We start from the raw sequence: 21565 nt of genomic DNA, 5'->3' as shown, positions 1-21565 counted from the left end.
TAGAGATCGAATCCACAGGGAAGGAGGATCTTTCCTGCAAAAGCCTTCGAAAGAAATATGAAGTAAGGAAGTCTAGAACCAAACGATTTTTTCGAGGGTTTTGGTGGTGTGTTTAAAATGCAAAAATGAATCCTAAAGAGAAAATACGGGAATGAAAATGACCTAATAACTAAACTTAAAGAAAACGGGTAAAAACGAGAAAAACGGCTAAACCTAATTGCTTTGATAAAAATCGATTGGAAGGGAATGAAAATAGTGAACTAAAGCTTGAAATAAAACGGTGTAAATCTATAAGAAAGAAAGCGTTGGGATTCAGGGAAGTTTTCTCAGGGGTACGAACGATTCAAACATTGCTAGAGAGTAAATTTAATAAGATCTTAGCTTAAACTTTTCGAACTGGAGTCACTGACGTATGAATACGCCACTGTCGTGATCATAGACAACTATCTCTCTCAACCCTGACCAGTAGGTTTCCACTCTGGCCCTGGAAAAGAAGAGATGCATTATGTTTAAGACTCGTTAGCATTCACAAATCGCCCATAGGTAGGTTTCCACTCCTATGTTTGTTTTGCTCTCCCAAACTAGATCTGACACCGGATGAACACTTTAGTGTCACCAAGCAGTAAAAACAAATTCAGAAGAAAAAGTTCTAAGATTCGGCTCAAAAGCTCATGGAATCCTCATCGAACATATAAATCCCATCGAAAATCCCTTAGTCCCAACAATAAACTACTCAGACATGATGAACGAAATCAAAAACATAGTATTAAAAAGTAGAATAGAAACCAAAATTGAAAAAGAAAGAACAAGGGTTCAAGAGACAGATCTCTCTTTCCCTAAAACCTAAAAACAAAGCTTAAAGTAAAAGTTCTGTAAAGTATTTCGTCTCTCCTCTTCTCTTCTTAAAAACGACCTAAACGACATGTATTTATAGTCTCCAATACTCTCTGGTGTCTAGGGTTCCGGAATTGAGGCTGGGAAAATGATACGGGCTCCAGAAATGGGCCTTCAAAGTCGGATTTAGCTGGCCGCGGTTGGGATGTGCATGACCGCAGGGAATGGGTGGCTGGCCGCGGTCGGGATGGCTGTGACCGCGGGGATTGGTCTGTAGGCCGCGGGTGGAAACACTTGCCGGCTGGTTTACGGGACATCTTGCTCTTCGCGTATCTTTTGATTGAACCGTTGGATTGCCAAGCCGTAAGGTGTGCTGGAAAGCTGATACTTCCATCTTTAAGGTCTCCAAATTTGAGCTGGATCAGACGGTGAGAAGGCCTTCAATCGGGGGTGAATTTCTGACGGTTTGACTCTGAGCTGAAATCTGGTTTTCTATCCATTTTGTTAAGCTTTTCCCTAAGTTACCTGAAAAGAGTCTTGGAACTACAAATACTAGAAAAACGTAATAAAAGTACTTGAAAGCAATTAAAAACATAGAAAAAGTATTTCAAAACGATCCATAAAATTGGTCAAAATACGGTGTTATCAACTCCTCCAGACTTAAACCTTTGTTTGTGCTCAAACAAAGCAAAAGCCTAAACTGGTTAAGTTAAAACAAAAATAGGAAATGCACAAATCTCAGAGACATGAACTCCTAAACTAGGACCAAAGATAGTGCATCAATCCACAACTTAGTCTAGAAAATTCTCACCAATGCACAAAAGATACTAGTCCACTTTTTCCGTCATGCAGAACTTAAACAATCTAAATCTTGATTCCAGTCAACTAGCTCTTTACATTCATTAAGTTCAATTGTGAGTTCTCATTAAAGACATCATCGAGGGTAGACGGTGTTTGGCATTAAAGGGCTATTTAAGTGGTGGAGTTAAAGTGTTTTGGGTTACCTGATGAATCTGGAGGATGCAAGATAATGTGCAAAACCGCAAGAGAGATAAGGACCTATTGATGACCGCAATTTTCAGTCACTTCTTCTTGCCAAATGTTGTTGCATAATCCTTCCTCCTTTGTTGTAAACAGCTATTCCCCCAGACTTAGATTCTTTCCGGGAATCAGAAAATGAACTCCAAAACTCCATAAAATCAAACTCCAGTTGCCTTGGGACATAAAATTCGACCTCTATAGACTCTCTAATGCTTTTATTTCCTTCTTTTGTTATTTTCGGATTTTTTTTTTTTGAAAAGAAAATGCCTTTTAAAGAGAGAGGGACTAGAGGACGAGATTGTACCAAAATTTGAGATTTTTCTAAGGCAAACTAAGGTTCCTCTTGTGCTGAATCCTTTCGGGAACTTTTCCAGCAAATCGCAGGTCTCTGTCCTTGGTGACTGAAAAATGCGTCGTTCCTCTTTCTCTCCAACGTTTTTGCACTTATCTGCATATAAGAGAATAGAAAACAAGACTGCATGTGGTTTGAAAGAGGGCTGGTTAAGGTGGGGAACTAGCTAAAGATGAACTAGCCATTCAGGATCAACTGAGAGTGGTAAAAGGATAAAGGAGTCCTGAATGTATGATTCGTTTCCCTGGTCTAATGCTTCAATGAGAAAGTTAAGTCCAAATTAAGTCCAAATAAAACAGAGCTAGTGTATTCCTTCATCTAAATCGAAATCATTGAAATTCCTCTGGGGAACTTAGTTTCGAATGTGTTTAGCTACTGCCTAGTCTAGTCCTAAATCATGAATGAGCATGTCACTAGGAACAGTCTAAAAGCACACAGTCAATTATCATTGATTCATGTTCACCATTCCCTTAAAAAAAATGTATTTTGTTTTGAAAACCGATTTTGAAAAACTTTAAGGAAAATGCAAAAAGTGTAGATAATGCAAGACTCATGAAAGAAAAGTGGTTAGAAAGGGATGAAATCCTCCCCCAGACTTAAATCACACTGTCCTCAGTGTGAAACAAATCGAGATTGGATGAGAAAAATGCATAGATAATCGAATTGGTAAGGCCAAAGAGAACTTACCTGGATCCGGGATGCTGGTGGAGATGAACCGGATTCATTCGAAGAGGTTTGGGAAGGTGATAGGTGGTGATGAAGGTGGTGGAAAGTGATGAATGAGGTGGAGTGGGGATTGGTGAGGTGGAATGAGGTGCAGTGGGTGGTTTGGGGTCGGGTTTGATCTCACAACCATTTGCCGCGGTCAGGAGCCACGCGACTGCGGCAAACCAGTGCTCGGCCGCGGTCAGAAAGACGCGACCGCGGTCGAATGGGTGTTTCCCGCTGTCATAACACCTGCGACCGCGGGGGCTTATCTTGCAGCGTCTCCCTGCTTCTCCTTGGTTCCTGCTGGGCCGAGCCGTCAGGGACCATCCTTCTTTTTGGTTTTTTCGGGTTTTTTTTATTTTTTTGGCTTTTTTTGTTTTATAAGAAACACCTGAAACTAAGAAAAAGAAAAAGATCAATAGAAAAAGAAAGAAAAATCCTAAAGGGAACAATACCTAAATGGGTTGCCTCCCATTAAGCGCTTCTGTTTTAAGTTGTTTAGTTCGACTTTTGGTGTTGGACGTGGCTTAGTCCAATGAAGAAGACCTTGTCAGTCTTTTTCGACATCTCCTTGCTTTGCCTAGCAGGTTCTTCGTCACTCCAATGTTCTTCTACAAACTCTTCTGTTGCAGAACGTTTTCCTGCTTTGCTGTTGTATGGGACAGCTTCTGTGAAGACATCTTTGTCGATATTAGCAAATGAAATCCTCCGGTTTGGCCAGTCAATTATAGCTCCGGAAGTTGCTAGAAGAGACCATCCGAGAATCACTGGATATGTTGTGTCTTTCGTCTCGACAGTGTAGAAGTCGACAGGCAATATGCAATCTCCTATTCTCCAAGGAATTTCATGAGCTATTCCTTGAGGCGTTCCATTGAAATCATCAGCTAGACTAATCTTTGCTCTAGTCCTGCGAAGGTGTTTAATACCAAGTCTCAAAGCAATTGCCTTGGACATCATGTTAAGACAAGCTCCAGAATCACAAAGCACATTTTTAAAAAATTTCTCCTCTAATAGAACAAGAGATAAGGAACTGACCTACACCTTCGATTTTGTGAAGTGTTCGAACAGGTTTACCTCTTCTGGCATGATTGAACAAGTCTTTTATCTCAGGGATTGATTCCTTGCTCTCACAGAAGTAGTGGCCTATCATGAAGTCCTTGCAAGCTCTAGCAAAGGTGATTCCTTCAGGCAAATTTCAAACCACATCATTGAATTCGTCGAGCTTTCTTTGATGATTTTTTTGGTGTAGTGGCTGCAGTCTTCAGGGTTTTTGAGGTGAATCGCACAGACAGCTGCTTCTGGTGTTGTCATGTATCGAGCTCGCATAAAATATCTATGGATATCCTCTTTAGACTCCCTGCAATACCTGAAAAAGACTTGCAAACGACCAAGCTTCCAGATTTCATCAAAGCTTAGGTGAGCAGGGAATGACCTGACTACGTTGTTGAACTCCATTAGCTTCTCTCTACTATGTTGTTTGTGATCCATTGAATTTCTCCTGAACTGTCCTCTGAGGTATATCCTGCGTTTGGATCTTTTACAAACAACCCATACTCTTCATCTTCAGAGTATTGCTCTTCATACTCATCTTCACAAGACAAGGCCATGTTGCAGGGCCATGATTTGTCCTCGTCTTCAGATCTTTGGGTGCTGATGGAGCAAACCAGTTTTCGATGGAGTGGTTTAGTCATCCCAGGAGGTGTATCAGACGCACAGCTGCTTGTATGAGCTGAACGGGACTGCTTTGGAACGTTTTTCCGGTTGGCCTTGACTGCAGGTGACGCGACCTCGGGAAAACGACCATGGGCCGCGGGTAGACCAAACACGACCGCGGGAGAAGGCTTCCTGGCCGCGGTCGGAAGCGACGTGACCGCGGGGGAGTGTCTCCGAGTTGATTTGCTGCTGTTGCTTGCTCCTTTGCTTCCTTGATGATCTCCTGGGTCTTCTGGCTTGATGTACTTCCTCTCTGGGCTTGAGCCTTTAGTTTTGATTGCTGTAATCTGTTCTCCAAGTCCTTGTATGATCTCCTCAACCTTTTCTTCAACTTCATCAAGCGCATAGGCAACTTTGTCCACGGTTGAGTCAAGCTCTTCGGTTTTGTCAATGACTTTGTAAACCTTCTCTGAAACTTCGACTGTGAAGTCATAAGACTCGTTCTTAGCTTTGTTTAGGGCTTTGTCCACATCATCAAGTTTGAAATCCAGGTCCATGACTTTGTTTTTGGTGTTGCCGAGCTCATAGGTGTGCTTTGCTTGCTCTTCCTCCATGTTGTCGAACCTGTTAGCGATCATAGCTGCATCCTTGGTTGCTCGTTCTTCTATTGAATTGACTTGTGAGGCTAGGTTATCGATCTTCTCATTGAAAAGTTTCGATATCCCGTCAATCCTTTCGTTTAGAGCGACTGTAGCGGTTTCTTAAGCTTCTATGAATTGCTTGATCACGCCTTCGAGCTGACTCAATCGGTTGCTGACCTGGACGTTCTCATCTCGGTGATGAATCTGGTGAGGTAGGCGATACATAGGATATCTAGGGTTTGCCATTGGAGGTACGTATGGCTCGTTCTGGAACGTTCTATAGTCTTCGGTTCGAATTTCTTCGTAGAGATCGCGTAAGTACTACTTCTCTCTGCGTCTGATGGCTTGAGGAGTGTTATAGAAACCTTCCTCATAGTGTGGATTTCGATTTATAGGATCCATAACTTCTGAAATGGAAACAAAAAAACCAAAAAATGGAAATATGCAGAAAAAGGGGTTCTAAAGTCGATTTACCAACCTTTCTCGGGGTTTTGCGGAAAAGAAAACGCGTGCCTTCCCCGGAAACGGCGCCAAAAACTTGATGTGCTGTTGTGTTGAGGGTTGTCAAGTGTTACCCCAAATGAAATCAATAGCCGCAAGTGCACAGCTGATCGATTGTAGTACTTAGGGATCGAATCCACAGGGAAGGAGGATCTTTCCTGCAAAAGCCTTCGAAAGAAATATAATGTAAGGAAGTCTAGAACCAGACGAGTTTTGTGAGGGATTTGGTGGTGTGTTTAAAATGTAAAAACGAAATCTAAAAAGAAAATACGGCAATGAAAACGACCTAATAACTAAACTTAAAGAAAACGGGTAAAAACGAGAAAAACGGCTAAACCTAATTGCTTTGATAAAAATCGATTGGAAGGGAATGAAAATAGTGAACTAAAGCTTGAAATAAAACGGTGTAAATCTATAAGAAAGAAAGCGCTGGGGTTCAGGGAAGTTTTCTCAGGGGTACGAACGATTCAAACATTGCTAGAGAGTAAATTTGATAAGATCTTAGCTTAAACTTTTCGAACTGGAGTCACGGACGTATGAATACGCCACTGTCGTGATCATAGACAACTATCTCTCTCAACCCTGACCAGTAGGTTTCCACTCTGGCCCTGAAAAAGAAGAGATGCATTATGTTTAAGACTTGTCAGCATTCACAAATCGCCCATAGGTAGGTTTCCACTCCTATGTTTGTTTATCTCTCTCAAACTAGATCTGACACCGGATGAACACTTTCGTGTCACCAAGCATCTTGATCAGATTGTAGTTCATGACGGTACTCTCATGCAGTAAAGATGAATTCAGAAGAAAAAGTTCTAAGATTCGGCTCAAGAGCTCATGGAATCCTCACCGAACATGGAAATCCCCATCGAAAATCCCTTAGTCCCAACAATAAAACTACTTAGACATGATGAACGAAATCAAAAACATAGTATTTAAAAGTAGAACAGAAACCGAAATTGAAAAAGAAAGAACAAGGGTTCAAGAGACAGATCTCTCTTTCCCTAAAACCTAAAAACAAAGCTTAAAGTAAAATTTCTGTAAAGTATTTCGTCTCTCCTCTTCTCTTCTTAAAAACGACCTAAATGACATGTATTTATAGTCTCCAATACTCTCTGGTGTCTAGGGTTCCGGAATTAAGGCTGGGAAAATGATACGGGCTTCAGAAATGGGCCTTCAAAGTCGGAGTTAGCTGTCCGCGGTCGAGATGTGCGTGACCGCGGGGAATGGGTGGCTGGCCGCGGTCGGGATGGCTGTGACCGCGGGGATTAAACTGTTGGCCGCGGGTGGAAACCCCTTGCCGGCTGGTTTACGGGACATCTTGCTCTTCGTGTATCTTTTGATTGAACCGTTGGATTGCCAAGTTATAAACTGTGCTGGAAAGCTGATACTTCCATCTTTAAGGTCTCCAAATTTGAGCTGGATCAGACGGTGAGAAAACCTTCAATCGGGGGTGAACTTCTGACGGTTTGATTCTGAGCTGAAATCTGGTTTTCTATCCATTTTGTTAAGCTTTTCCCTAAGTTACCTGAAAAGAGTCTTGGAACTACAAATACTAGAAAAACGTAATAAAAGTACTTGAAAGCAATTAAAAACATAGAAAAAGTATTTCAAAACGATCCATAAAAGTGGTCAAAATACGGTGTTATCAATCCTTACCATCACTTGTCCGAGTAGAGAGAGCCATTGAGGCCAGCTACAAGGATCCATACCCGATCTTATATCAAGATGGAGAAGAATCGAGGAGTCCAGATTCATGAGATCTTTGAGGAGGATATCGAAACGAAAGTCAATGCGGATGAGGAGATCCGTCTCAATGGTCATGTTTTGCAAAGAGATCTTGGAAATTCAGAAATGATTAATGAAATGCTGGTTCAAGAGAATGATGTTAAGGCACCTGGACATGAAGTCAATGATATCCTTGCAGATGCTGACTCTGGCTATGAGATAGACCCCAATGCTATGGAGAACATCTACCAGGCGTATCCAGATCCGAAGCCAAACACAGCTAAGCATAAATGGAAGTTTAAGGATGCAGAAGATGAAGCATCAAGCAGCCGTTCAACCATACGAGTTAAGACAGAAGGAAGTGAGAAGAACCAGAACAGCATCACACAGATTCAAGGTGTGGTGGGACATAACCAAGCCGAGATTCCATGAATACAGCTATTTGGAACTGTTGGGTGATAACACCGTATTTTGACCACTTTTATGAATCTTTTTGAAATACTTTTTCTATGTTTTTAATTGCTTTTCAGTACTTTTATTACGTTTTTTCTAGTATTTGTAGTTCCAAGACTTTTCAGGTAACTTAGGGAAAAGCTTAACAAAATGGATAGAAAACCAGATTTCAGCTCAGAGTCAAACCGTCAGAAGTTCACCCCCGATTGAAGGCCTTCTCACCGTCTGATCCAGCTCAAATTTGGAGACCTTAAAGATGGAAGTACCAGCTTTCCAGCACACTTTACAGCTTGGCAATCCAACGGTTCAATCAAAAGATACGCGAAGAGCAAGATGTCTCGTAAACAAGCCGGCAAGCGTTTCCACCCGCGGCCAACAGACCAATCCCCGCGGTCACAGCCATCCCGACCGCGGCCAGCCACCAATTTCCCGCGGTCACACTCATCCCGACCGCGGCCAGCTAACATCGAGCCCGAAGGCCCATTTCTGAAGCCCAAAATGATTCCCTCATTTGAAGAAACCCTAAGTGACGCCCAAAGATGTCTTGAGCACTATAAATACATGTCTTAGGAACCCTAATTAGAGGGAGGCCCTCATATGTTCTTATTGTTTTAGAATACTTTTTAAGTTTTAGGTTTTAGGGAGAGAGAGATTTGTCTCTTGAACCCTTGTTCTTTCTTTTTCAATTTCGGTTTCTAGTCTACTTTTTAATACTATGTTTTTGATTTTGTTCATCATGTCTGAGTAGTTTTATTGTTGGGACTAAGGGATTTTCGATGGGGATTTATATGTTCGGTGAGGATTCCATGAGCTTTTGAGCCGAATCTTAGAACTTTTTCTTCTGAATTCATTTTTACTGCATGAGAGTAGCGTCATGAACTACAATCTGATCCAGATGCTTGGTGACAAGAAAGGTCTTAAACATAATGCATCTCTTCTTTTCCAGGGCCAGAGTGGGAACCTACTGGTCAGGGTTGAGAGAGATAGTTGTCTATGATCGCGACAGTGGCGTATTCATTTGTCCGTGACTCCAGTTTGAAAAGTTTAAGCTAAGATCTTATCAAATTTACTCTCTAGCAATGTTTTGAATCGTTCATACCCCTGAGAAAACTTCCCTGAACCCCAGCGCTTTCTTTTCTTATAGATTTACACCGATTTTCATTCAAGCTTTAATTTAGTATCTTTACCCTTTCAATCGATTTTCATTTAAGCAATTAGGTTAGCCGTTTTTCCCGTTTTTACCCGTTTTCGTTAAGTTTAGTTATTAGGTCATTTTAATTCCCATAGTTTCTTTTTAGATTTCGTTTTTACATTTTAAACACACCACCAAATCCCTCACAAAACTCGTCTGGTTCTAGACTTCCTTACATTATATTTCTTTCGAAGGCTTTTGCAGGAAAGATCCTCCTTCCCTGTGGATTCGATCCCTAAGTACTACAATCGATCAGTTGTGCACTTGCGGCTATTGATTTCATTTAGGGTAAAACTTGACAACCCTCAACACCACTCCGCATCAAGTTTTTGGCGCCGTTGCTGGGGAAGGCACGCGTTTTCTTTTCCGCAAAACCCTAAGAAAGGTTGGTAAATCGATTCTAGAACCCCTTTTTTCTGCATATTTCCATTTTTCGGTTATTTTTTTTCCATTTCAGAAGATATGGATCCTATAAATCGAAATCCACACTATGAGGAAGGTTTCTATAACACTCCTCAAGCCACCAGACGCAGAGAAAAACACCAAGCCCGAGATCTTAGCTACATGGATCGATACAGCCAGCCAAACCACCCATACCACCGTCGCAGAGAGCCTGTTCGACGCCAGGAAGATCCTTATGGTCCTCCTCCGACCTACTTCGAGCCAGACGCCTATAATCCTCCACCGCAGAACCCTAATCAGCAAGAGGACAACTTGAGGATCAACAGACATTTGGGACGCCTCAAAGGAATGATAAACCAGTTCCTTGATCAGCAGATTCTCACTGAAAACACCCTGCTCAAGAGAATTGATTCAATCTCTAAAGAGTTCAACAGAAAATTCGATGACCTGGCCAATCATGTTCGAGTTCTGGAAGAGCAAACCCACAAGGACGCACAAACACTAGCTGGGATGATCCACCAAGTCGCAACAGAGCAGACAAGACAAGGGTATGACATCATACAGAACTCAAGTGATATTGTCGAATCGAAGCAGGAGATTAAAGAAGTCAGAGAATCCGCCTCCTGGTATATAGAGAAGACAGAAGAAGAGTTGCAGGAGATCGAGCACAGGCTGAACAAACTCAAGCTCAAAGCACGGGAGATCGATGCAAGAATGGAACAGATGCCCAACATTGAGCAAGTTGAGAGATTTTCTAAGAAATCTCCCAAAAATCCTGATGAAGATGCCCAATAACGCCCTGGTATGAGTTCATATGATGCTGACCTACCCAATAAAGAAGCTGGAGAAGTTCGTGTCAAGTACAAGAAGGAAGAAACAGACTATGAGCAAGTTATATCCGGAGCCGCAGGTCCGAGGATCCTGACCGCGGCCAAGGCTCCTTTTCCCGCGGTCGCGACGCCTCTGACCGCGGGAGCTGGTCGTTCAGATCCACCTCCGGGATTTGAGAGAAAACATCTTCTGTCCCAACTTCAACCTCCAGCACCTAAAAAGGCAACTCAGGGAGAAGAAAACCAAGTTTCAGATGAAGAAACAGATTGGCAGGAATCATTACCTTGTATGATGGCAAGGGAATGTGTTGAAGATTCAGCTGACTCTTCAATCCAAGAAGACCCGATATGCAGCAAGATAAAGAAGCCATACATCAATTCAACCATTGAATATGACGCTGCAGATTTCTTTTGTGAATCCTATTCTGCATTTGAAACACCAGCCAACACCTACAGAGAAAGGCAAGTTCGAATTCTCCATAAGGTCAAGACTACAGGTCAGTTTCTTATCTCTTGTTCTATTAGAGGAGAAATGTTTAAAAACGTGCTTTGTGATTCTGGAGCTTGTCTTAACATGATGTCCAAGGCAATTGCTTTGAGACTTGGTATTAAACACCTGCGCAGGACTAGAGCAAATATTAGTCTAGCTGATGATTCCAAGGCAACGCCTCAAGGAATAGCTCATGAAATTCCTTTGAGAATAGGAGATTGCATAGTGCATGTCCGCTTCTACATTGTCGAGACGAGAGACGCAACATATCCAGTGATTCTCGGATGGTCTTTTCTAGCAACTTCCGGAGCTATAATGGACTGGCCAAACCGGAGGATTTCATTTGCTAATATCGACAAAGATGTCTTCACAGAAGCTGTCCCACACAACAGCAAAGCAGGAAAACGTTCTGCAACAGAAGAGTTTGAAGAAGAACTTTGGAGTGACGAAGAACCTGCTAGGCAAAGCAAGGAGATGTCGAATAAGACTTGTCTCAGGACAAATTCTTCTTCATTGGACTAAGCCACGTCCAACACCAAAAGTCGACCTAAACGACTTAAAACAGAAGCGCTTAATGGGAGGCAACCCATTTAGGTATTGTTTTCTTTAGGATTTTTCTTTCTTTTTCTATTGATCTTTTTTTTTCTTAGTTTCAGGTGTTTCTTATAAAACAAAAAAGCCAAAAAAATCAAAAAACAGAAAAAAAACAAAAAAGAAGGATGGTCCCTGACTGCTCGGCCCGGCAGGAAGCAAGGAGAAGCAGGAACAGACCGCGATATAAGCCCCCGCGGTCGCAGGTGTTCTGACCGCGGGAAACCCATGATCGACCGCGGCCGCGTCTTCCTGACCGCGGCTGAAAGCCACTTAATCGCGGTCGCGTGACCTCTGACCGCGGCAAATGGTCGTTGAGATCAAACCCGACCCCAAACCACCCACTTCACCTCATTTCACCTCACCAATCCCCACTCCACCTCATTCATCACCCCCCACCACCTTCATCACCACCTATCACCTTCCCAAACCTCTTCGAATGAATCCGGTTCATTTACACCAGCATCCCGGATCCAGGTAAGTTCTCTTTGGCCTTACCAATTCGATTATCTATGCATTTTTCTCATCCAATCTCGACTTGTTTCACACTGAGGAAGTGTGATTTAAGTCTGGAGGAGGATTTCATCCCTTTCTAACCACTTTTCTTTCATGAGTCTTGCAATATTTACACTTTTTGCATTTTCCTTAAAGTTTTTCAAAATCGGTTTTCAAAACAAAATACGTTTTAAAGGGAATGGTGAACATGAATCAATGATAGTTGACTGTGTGCTTTTAGACTGTTCCTAGTGACATGCTCATTCATAATTTAGGACTAGACTAGGTGGTAGCTAAGCACATTTGAAACGAAGTACCCCAGAGGAATTTGAATGATTTTGATTTAGATGAAGGAATACACTAGCTCTGTTTTATTTGGACTTAATTTGGACTTAATTTTCTCATTGAAGCATTAGACCAGGGAAACGAATCATACATTCAGGACTCCTTTATCCTTTTACCACTCTCAGTTGATCCTGAATGGCTAGTTCATCTTTAGCTAGTTCCCCACCTTAACCAATCCTCTTTCAAACCACATGCACTCTTGTTTTCTATTGACTTATATGCAGATAAGTTCAAAAACGTTGGAGAGAAAGAGGAACGACGCAGTTTTCAGTCACCAAGGACAGAGACCTGCGATTTGCCGGAAAAGTTCCCGGAAGGATTCAACATAAGAGGAAGCTCAGTTTGCCTTAGAAAAATCTCAAATTCTGGTACAATCTCGTCCTCTAGTCTCTCTCTCTCTTTAAAAGGCATTTCCTTATCAAAAAAAAAAAAATCCGAAAATAAGAAAAGAAAGGAAATAAAAGCCTTAGAGAGTCTAGAGAGGTCGGATTTTAAGTCCCAAGGCAGCTGGAGTTTGATTTTATGGAGTTTTAGAGATCATTTTCTGATTCCCGGAAAGAATCTAAGTCTGGGGGAATAGCTGTTTACAACAAAGGAGGAAGGATTATGCAAGAACATTTGGAAAGAAGAAGTGACTGAAAATTGCGGTCATCAACAGGTCCTCATCTTTCTTGCGGTTTTGCATATTATCTTGCATCCTCCAGATCTTCAGGTAACCTGAAACACTTTAACTCGACCACTTAAACAGCCCTTTAATGCCAAACGCCGTCTACCCTGGATGATGTTTTTAATGAGAACTCACTATTGAACTTAATGAATGTAGAGAGCTAGTTGACTGGAATCAAGATTTAGATTGTTTAAGTTTTGCATGACGGAAAAAGTGGACTAGTATCTTTTGTGTATTGGTGAGAATTTTCTAGACTAAGTTGTGGATTGATGCACTATCTTTGGTCCTAGTTTAGGATTTCATGTCTCTGAAATTTGTGCATTCCCTATTTTTGTTTTCACTTAACCAGTTTAAGCTTTTGCTTTGTTTGAGGACAAACAAAGGTTTAAGTCTGGGGGAGTTGATAACACCGTATTTTGACCACTTTTATGGATCGTTTTGAAATACTTTCTCTATGTTTTTAATTGGTTTTAAGTACTTTTATTACGTTTTTCTAGTATTTGTAGTTCCAAGACTCTTTTCAGATAACTTAGGGAAAAGTTTAACAAAATGGATAGAAAACCAGATTTTAGCTCAGAGTCAAACCGTCAGAAGTTCACCCCCGAGTGAAGGCCTTCTCACCGTCTGATCCAGCTCAAATTTGGAGACCTTAAAGATGGAAGTATCAGCTTTTCAGCACACTTTACAGCTTGACAATCCAACGGTTCAATCAAAAGATACGCGAAGAGCAAGATGTCCCGTAAACCAGCCGGCAAGCGTTTCCACCCACGGCAAACAGACTAATCCCCGCAGTCACAGCCATCCCGACCGCGGCCAGCCACCCATTTCCGGCGGTCACACTCATCCTGACCGCGGCCAGCTAACTCCGAGCCCGAAGGCCCATTTCTGAAGCCCAAAATGATTCCCTCATTTGGAGAAACCCTAAGTGACGCCCAGAGATGTCTTGAGCACTATAAATACATGTCTTAGGAACCCTAATTAGAGGGAGGCCCTCATATGTTCTTATTATTTTAGAATACTTTTTAAGTTTTAGGTTTTAGGGAGAGAGAGATTTGTCTCTTAAACCCTTGTTCTTTCTTTTTCAATTTCGCTTTCTATTCTACTTTTTAATACTATGTTTTTGATTTCGTTCATCATGTCTGAGTAGTTTTAGTGTTGGGACTAAGGGATTATCGATGGGGATTTATATGTTTGGTGAGGATTCCATGAGCTTTTGAGCCGAATCTTAGAACTTTTTCTTCTGAATTCGTTTTTACTGCATGAGAGTAACGTCATGAACTACAATCTGATCCAGATGCTTGATGACACGAAAGTGTTCATCCGGTGTCAAATCTAGTTTGGGAGAGCAAAACAAACATAGGAGTGGAAACCTACCTATGCGCAATTTGTGAATGCTGACGAGTCTTAAACATAATGCATCTCTTCTTTTCCAGGGCCAGAGTGGAAACCTACTGGTCAGGGTTGAGAGAGATAGTTGTCTATGATCACGACAGTGGCGTATTCATACGTCCGTGACTCCAATTCGAAAAGTTTAAGCTAAGATCTTATCAAATTTACTCTCTAGCAATGTTTTGAATCGTTCATACCCCTGAGAAAACTTCCCTGAACCCCAGCGCTTTCTTTTCTTATAGATTTACACCAATTTTCATTCAAGCTTTATTCTAGTATCTTTACCCTTTCAATCGATTTTCATTTAAGCAATTAGGCTAGCCGTTTTTCCCGTTTTTATCCGTTTTCGTTAAGTTTAGTTATTAGGTCATTTTAATTCCCGTAGTTTCTTTTTAGATTTCGTTATTACATTTTAAACACACCACCAAATCCCTCACAAAACTCGCTTGGTTCTAGACTTCTTTACTTTATATTTCTTTCGAAGGCTTTTGCAGGAAAGATCCTCTTTCCCTGTGGATTCGATCCCTAAGTACTACAATCGATCAGCTGTGCACTTGCGGCTATTGATTTCATTTAGGGTAAAACTTGACAACCCTCAACACCACTCTGCATCATTGGGGGCTTGGTGTAGAATCGGCAGTTCGAAGCATAAAGGAAATACACAGGTAAGTATTTCCCAGACATTCTATGCCTTCTAGAAACTAAGCAAAAAGACAAAATCATCAGAGATCTCTGCTGTGAACTAAACTATGATCGATATGTAACTGTTCCTCCACAGGGTAGGAGTGGTGGAATAGCAGTCTTATTGAAGAAATCTGTTTCTGTTTCAGTTTTATTTCAGTCTCCAAATCTTGTAGATTGCTTTGTTGAAGTTAATGGACTTTCCTTCTACTGTTCTTTCGTCTATGGTTTTCCGGATCCTAGTATGAGGAACTACTTGTGGGAACGACTTGAAAGACTATCGACCACAAGACAATTTTCTTGGATAATTACTATGGGTGATTTTAACGAAATCAAGAGTAATGAGGAAAAACAAGGAGGTCCTCAACGTTTAGAGAGCAGCTTTGTAGATTTCCGGCGCATGATTGCAACGTGTGACCTTCATGATCTAAAGTCCATAGGTAACAAATTCTCATGGTCGGGTAAGAGAAGTACACATGACGTTAGATGCTGTTTGGATCGAGCAATGGCCAATTCTGAATTGTTAGCTTTATTCCCATCAGCTCAGACAGAATTTTTAGGCTTTGATGGCTCCGATCATAGCCTCTAATTATGAGCATCTCCAATACAATCGAACACCGGCAAGGCCAGTTCCGTTATGATAAAAGGTTATTTAAACATGTGTCCTCTAGAGATACAGTCAAAGCAAGTTGGAACAGAGCTTCAACACAGGACATGGATTTACAGGATCAAAGTATAAAGTGTCGGAGATCAATGGCTTCTTGGAAAATAAAAAATAGAAGTCATGCTGCAGAGAGAAGTGAGTTCTACGAAAAATAACTTGATAATACCCTCTCCTATGGTGGTCGATCTACTGATCAAATTAGAGATATCCACAAAGAGTTAAACAAGGCTTATACAGACAAAGAGCAATACTGGAAATTAAAGAGCAAGAACAACTGGCTCAAACAAGGTGATTGCAATACCAAATTCTATTATGCTACAACAAAATATTGTCTGGCTCGCAATCGCATCATAGCAATAGAAGATAGTGAAGGTCATATATTCCAAGGTGATGATGAAATAAGCCAAGCTGCAGAATCTTTCTTTCAGGATCTGTTCACAACTACAAGTGATTCAGAAGTAAACTACATTGATGCTTTTAATGGATTTCAACCTCGTGTTTCTTCAGAGATAAACAATGATCTCACCAGGCCTGTTACTGAGGAAGAAATCCAAAATACTGTTTTCAGCATTGGTCCAGATCGTGCTCTGATAACACCGGATTTTGACTATTTGTATGGATCACTTTAATATCTTTTGCAGGTGTTTTTACTTCGTTTTCAAAGGTTTTCAAAGGATTTCTATGTTTTCGGATTTAAAAAGACTTTTCAGGTAATTTGGGATAAAGGGGCACAAATTGGAACAAAAAGACTCTTTTGGATAAATGCAGACCGTCAGAACTCTCATGGAGAACCGAAGACCTTTCAAATGAATTTGGTTTGGAGACATTCCAACGGTTGGATCTCAAGATATTCTATTTGCCCCGGAGACACTCGAAGACGGCCAGCAAGTCATGCGACTGCGGCCACTGACCCATCCACCGCGGTGACGAGCTACACGACCGTGGCCAAGCCTCTATTTCCTGCGGCCATATGATTCCCGACCGCGGCCGGCCATTGATGTGTCGTGTGGTGAGGGTGTCAAATTTACCCTAAATATATTATCCGTGCTTTTGGGAGTTTGATGTGCACAACTGATCGATTGTAGTACTTAGGGATCGAATCCACAGGGAAGGAGGATCTTTCCTGCAAAAGCCTTAGAAAGAAATATAAAGTAAGGAAGTCTAGAACCAGGCGATTTTCGTAAAGGTTTTGGTGGTGTCTTTAAAACGTAAAAACTAATCTTAACTAGAAAATACGGGAATTAAACTGACTTAATAACTAAACTTAACGAGATTAAAAACAAGAAAAATGGCTAAACCTAATTGCTTAAATGAAAATCGATTAAGAGAATAAAATGATGAACTAAAGCTTGAAATAAAATCGATGTAAATATATAGAAAAGAAGGCGCTGGGTTTCAGGGAAGTTTTCTCCGGGGTTTGAACTATTCAAAACATTTGCTAAAGAGTAAATTTGATAAGATCTTAGCTAAAACTTTTCGAACTAGAGTCATGGACGTATGAATATGCCACTGTTGTGATCATAGACAACTATCTCTCTCAATCATGACCAGTAGGTTTCCACTCTGGCCCTGGAAGAGAAAAAATGCATTATGTTTAAGACTCGTCAGCATTCACAAATCGCCCATAGGTAGGTTTCCACTCTTATGTTTGTTTTGCTCTCCCGAACTAGATCTGACACCAGATGAACAATTTTGTGTCACCAAGCATCTGGATCAGATTGTAATTCATGACGCTACTCTCATGCAGTAAAAGTAAATTCAGAAGAAAAATTTCTAAGATTCGGCTTCAATAACTCATGGAATTCTCATCGAACATATATATCCCCATCAAAAATCCCTTTGACCCATTAATAAAACTACTCAGACATGATGAACGAAATCAAAACATTGTATTAAAAGGTATAGCAATAATCGAAATTGAAAAAGAAAGAACAAGGGTTCAAGAGACAAATCTCTCTCTCCCTAAAAGGCTAAAACTTAAAAAGTATTCTAAAGGTGATACGAATTAGGGTTTCTAAAACATGTATTTATAGTGCTCAAGACATCTCTGGGCATCACTTAGGCTTTCTCCAAATGAGGGAATCATTTTGGGCTTCAGAAATGGGCCTTCTAGTTCGGAGTTGGCTGGCTGCACTCGGGAAAGGCGTGGCCGCGGGGAATGGATGCTTGACTGCGGTCGGGTAGCCTCTGACCGTGGTGAAATGGCTGTTGGCCGCGGGTGGAAATGCTTACCGGCTTGTTTACGGGACATATTGCTCTTCGCGTATCTTTTGATTGAACTGTTGGATTGCCAAGCTGTAAAGTGTGCTGGAAAGCTGATGGTTCCATCTTTGAGATCTACAGATTTGAGCTGGATCAGACGGTGAGAAGGCCTTCAATCGGGGGTGAAAATTTGACGGTTTGACTCTGAGCTGAAAATCTAGTCTTCTATCCATTTTGTTAAGTTTTTCCCTAAGTTTCCTGAAAAGAGTCTTGGAACTACAAATACTAGAAAAACGTAATAAAAGTACTTTAAAGCAATAAGAAACATAAAAAAAAAATATTTCAAAACGATCCATAAAAGTGGTCAAAATACGGTGTTATCAGCCTTCTCCGATTAAAAGCCCATATTTCTGAATCCCAAAGTCATTTCTCTGCCTCAATTCTGGAACCCTAGATACCATGGAGTATTGAAGACTATAAATACTTGTCATTTAGGTCGTTTTTAGCAATCACCTTCATACTATTACAAAAACCCTTTTTCTTCAGCCGTTTTATGCGATTTTTAGAGAAGATTGTTCAACTCTGAGTTCATCAATAGAGAAGCTTTCTTTCATCTCTTTTCTTTACTGTTTTTGATTGCTTTTATTAAAACCAGTGATGATGTGACCTCAGCCATGTCTGAGTAGATCCCGATTTGGGCTTAGGGTTCCCGAAAGGGGCTCTCATAATCGATTAAGACATCTAGGTTTATAGATCTGGGATTTTAACATTGTTCTCTGTTTATTCTCGTCCTTAATGCATGTATGCTTGATTGATCACCTCGTATCTGATCTAGATATTTAGTGTTGCGAAAGTTTTCATTAAGTATCCGACTTTGAATGAAACGGGCGATTTTTCCGTAGGAGTGGAAACGTACATGCGGCGAAATTATGAGTACTGACGAGTCTTGTGCAGCTCTTGCGTTCTCTCCATTCCAGGGCCAGAGTGGAAACCTACTGGTCAGGGTTGCGAGAAACAGTTGGTTATGATCACGACGGTGACGTAATCATACCGCCGTACTCTAGCTCTAGAACCCCATATTTCGATATCCGTCAATCCCAATCTATAATCTCTAGTGTTGAAACCGATTATGATCCCTGTAGAGTTCCCAAAAGCTCAGCGTTTTTAGTCATAGTTTACAAACCAATCGATTTTTACTTGCTCTTTCAGATCTGCATTTTATTTACCTTAATTCGATATTCTGCTTCTTTCATTTGCTTTCATTCGAGTTTCTATTTTCTTTTTAGGATAGATTTATTTGCTTTCTTTATTTTTAGTTAAATCCGTGACAAACAACCATCCCTCAAAACCAATTTAGTCAGGACATAAAATTAGAAACCGTAGAAGAATACCAGGCACACAAATCTCTATGGATTCGATCCCTAAGTACTACAGCTGATTAGATGTGCACTTGCAGCTTTCATTTGTTTTTATTAAGGGAAAACTTGTTCCCTCACGCAGTAGACACATCAAGTTTTTGGCGCCATTGACCGGGATTTGTTTTGCTGCATTTCTTATTTTTCTTGTTCTAATTTCTGTTCTAGACATCTGATCTCTAGTTCTTTCTTAAAGTTTCTAAATTATCTTTCCCTTCTTTTGTTTTTCTCTGAATTGCATGAATACCAGACGCAGACCTGTAGAAAACATTCCAATTATAGACGAGATATAGACAGACACGAAAGAGAACTTCGAAGACTTAGACGAACGCAAGGAATGGCCGACGACGACCAGCCTGGAGATCCTGTTAACTGAACTTTATACATGGACCAAGATGGGTCCGAACATAGTGAAAATGAAGAGAACGATCACAGAGAAGGTGATCATGCTCGACAAGATGGAGAAGAGAATGAAATTCCTCCAAGAAATCCTCAAAACCAAGAGAGAGAAGAACGCGAAGACCTTGATGCACCTATCAATGCAGCCGATGGTAATAACCAGGAGATGCAGCCGAATGGGCGCATTAACTGCCCTGTTCAGCAAGCAAATCAACACCGAAGACAAGCCAGGAACCATCGCATAGCTGATTTCGATGCACTTACTCAGAATTTTCATAATCGATCTGCAATTCAAGTACCATTCCCGAACCGAAGTGAGTTTGAAGTCAAGCCTCAAATCATCTCTTCGGTGAAACAAAACCAATTCCATGGAGTTCCTTCTGAACATCCATTGGACCATATCGAGCTCTTTGAAGAAATCTGCAGCATGATGAGGATAAACCAAGTTCCAGCAGACTATATAAAGTGTAAGTTGTTCCCTTTTTCATTAGCAGATACAGCTCACCGTTGGTACCGTTGGTTGAAATCTTTGCCTGCAGGATCGATCACTAATTGGGAAGAATACAAAACTACTTTTCTGAACCACTTCTATACTAAGTCAAGGTCGAACTTGATGAGAACCAAGATCTCAAGCTTTCAGCAAGGACCGACTGAACCTTTCTATGAAGCGTGGGAGCGTTTTAAAGAATATGAATGTGACTGCCCTCACCATGGATTTCCCGGATCAAGCCTGCTGAGCACATTTTACAGAGGTTTCCAACCAAAATACAAACTTTCGCTTAATACAGCTAGCAATGGAGATTTTGGACAAAAGACGATAACACAAGGAAGAGCCTTCATCGAAAATTTGGCTCAAGCCAATAGCAATGATTGTCCGGAATACGATCGATCGACAAAGCAAACCATAATAGACAACAAGGAGAAAAATAAGTTGAAGAACTTGATGAGCCAGCTTTTGAAAAGCATTAATCGCCCAATCCATGCTTGTGAGATCAACAATGGCGCAGAAGACGAAGGACCTTGTGATATCGATCACATTAATCCAGCCTTTCAAGAAGAAGAAGTTAACTATGTAGGAGCACAATCACCATATCCAAATCGCTTCAACAATGGTTTCAACAACAAATTTCGGAATGCAAACTACAACAATCTCTCTTACCGCAATCCAAATGCGGAGAACCCTCAAGATCAGCACTACCCACGGCAGCAGAGATCCTTCCAAAAAAAGTTCCAAGGTGGAAACTTCGGAGGGACTGGAGCTTATCAGCCGCGACAGCCATATAACTATCAAGGTATGGGTTTTAACAATCAATTTGTACAACAGCAAGGAGTCACAACGAACCAGCTAGCTTCGCAAATCGGAAGACTTGAACAGTCCATCCAACAGCTTGACTAATGAGAAAGCAGCTAAAGACATGAACGTGAAAGTTGACTGCATGTACAATGACCTGAACGGGAAGTTTGAAGCTTTATCTTCACACGTCAAAAAGCTAGACGTCCAAGTTGCCTAGACAGCCGACTCTATGAAGAGACAAAATTGAGCTCTTCCCAGAAGAGTTGAAGATAACCCCAAGAGATTTTGCAATGCCATAACCACGCTGCCCAAAGAAGAAGCCAAAACCGGTGGAGAGGATGAAGAAACGCCAATCTTTGTACCACTTTACAAAGATGTCGATGCCAAGCAGCCACCATTTAAGGTACCTCAACGTTCCCCGTTTCAAAGGCTTACAAAAGCCGACGACCCGGAACGTTTTGTTTTCCAATGTTTCATTTCAGGAATCAAGTTCCCAGACTGTCTATGCGATTACGGAGCCAATGTCAACATCATGTCAAAGACATTTGCCAAAAAATTGGGCATAAAAACTTTAAGGACATCGGCAGTCAAGGTTATCTTT

General features: G+C 41.2%; 1 non-coding gene across 1 annotated transcript; it reads right to left on the bottom strand.

Moving 5' to 3' along the window:
- Nucleotides 1-20282: 20282 nt before the first annotated feature.
- LOC112083211 lies at nucleotides 20283-20387 on the bottom strand. The gene has a single exon (XR_002897508.1). It is a non-coding gene; the product is annotated as a small nucleolar RNA R71 (small nucleolar RNA).
- Nucleotides 20388-21565: the final 1178 nt, after the last annotated feature.

The sequence above is a fragment of the Eutrema salsugineum genome, unplaced genomic scaffold (assembly GCF_000478725.1).
Source record: "Eutrema salsugineum unplaced genomic scaffold, Eutsalg1_0 scaffold_7, whole genome shotgun sequence".
Taxonomy (NCBI): Eukaryota; Viridiplantae; Streptophyta; class Magnoliopsida; order Brassicales; family Brassicaceae; genus Eutrema; species Eutrema salsugineum.
The sequence above is the reverse complement of the archived record's forward strand: the minus strand, read 5'-3'. Positions and strand labels throughout refer to the sequence as shown.